Source organism: Aedes aegypti, chromosome 2, assembly GCF_002204515.2.
Source record: "Aedes aegypti strain LVP_AGWG chromosome 2, AaegL5.0 Primary Assembly, whole genome shotgun sequence".
NCBI classification, from domain to species: Eukaryota; Metazoa; Arthropoda; class Insecta; order Diptera; family Culicidae; genus Aedes; species Aedes aegypti.
Genome location: NC_035108.1, coordinates 447,984,594 through 447,986,336, shown reverse-complemented (window position 1 = coordinate 447,986,336; position 1,743 = coordinate 447,984,594).

Sequence of the window (1,743 nt, the reverse complement as noted above, 5' to 3'; positions counted from 1 at the left end):
CCAGTTACTGGTATGTAATAAATTCTTGAATATTTATATCATTGCCATTATTGGTAAAATTAACAACTTTGAAGGCACGCTGCTAACATATTTGCAAATATTTGCAGCTAGAACATTCACAGGTTCATTTTCGTAATCAAACATGATCATGAGATGGCAGAAGTTTGATTAAATGTGATTAAGAACATATTCAAAAACGAACTTCAAAAAAAGTGATGTAGTTACCAAGTAAGTATATTTCTATCCTCATTACTCACATCAATACTGACTCCTAGATGTCACATAATACTCTAAAATGTATTGGAAGTGATAGATATACACCTTTACTCAGTTTCTGTGATCTAAACTGATTTAAAAATCGATTGATTTTGGTTTGCGAAGACAATGAATAAAGTGCTAAAATCGCTCAATTTTCAACGTATTTTTAACACATGAAAAATACACTCCATCATTTATAGCCCTACTATGAATATTATACAGGAACGCCATCAATGTAAATGTTTTTACAATCTTAAGATCATAAATGATCCATGAAAAGGTAGAGGAGTGACAAACAAGACATTTTGTTTTTTGATTTATGACCTATGAGCGGTATCACTGTGCATTGTTGCACTTGTCATGTTTTGAATAACGTAGCGCCATTATAAGTAAAGTAAATATGAGAAACTGTTGCTAAGATTTTTTAGATTCAACAAATGAGAAAAACCAGTTTCAGGTCAAGTCTTGAATTACTACTGGCAAACATTTGAAAATTTTTGTTGAAAATTCATGTTTTTGGATAGTTTTTATTAAATAACTAATCTAAACTGTTATTAATGAAATGTGTTTTATACACAGTTTGAAGCCCCAAAAGCATATAAAACTAGATGGAATTGATTAAGTATTCATGAAGTTATGGTCAAACAAATACGAAATATGTGGGCTTCGTCAGGAATGTTTCGCGGCTATGCCACTGGAGCATGCTTATTCGTTGTCTAGCCTAGTTAAGATGCAGACTGTACAGCTAAATGACTAAAGACGGTGTCCGGGTCTTTTAAAAAGACGAAAATAATTAAGAAAACTACTCTTAATAAGGTCAAGTTTTGATTTTAGACTAAATTGACGAACTACAAACTTTCTTTTGATGTAATTTGGAAGGGATTGATTATAAGAGCTTCAAAATTGATTAGAAAAAAACAAAGGTATGATACTTCACTTCAGGTCATATCTTATAACTTGAATATTAACCTTCAAGTCATTTACGCCACCTTTACATCTTTAACTATTTTTTTTTCAAATTTTGAGGTTTTCCATTTTATGTGATTCAAATTCAGAAGAGCATAAGATATTTTTGGTTTTGAGAGCTTTTGAAAAATATGTCGCATCCTACAACATATTATAGGGATGGAAAAATCAGTTGAGAAGTTTTTTTCTATTATTTTATCTTGGTATCTTATGATTGAAGTGGTATTACGTTATAGAACATAAAACTAGTGCAAATACGATCCAAGAGACCATCGAACTAGCCATGAAATCCTACTTTTACTATGGTTCTGTAACTCGATATCGAAATACCTAATAACGAGTACTGTACTTCTCTCTGGTGGGTCGCGAAAAACTAGCCTGACGCTTGAGTGGGTCGTGCATCACAAAAGTTTGGGAACCCGCGCGATAGGCGAAGGCGGGTACGCAACACGATTTAGAATGAGAATCCCGCGTCGCCTCGACAAGGGAACAACATTCTATAAAAGGCACCCGAGCGGG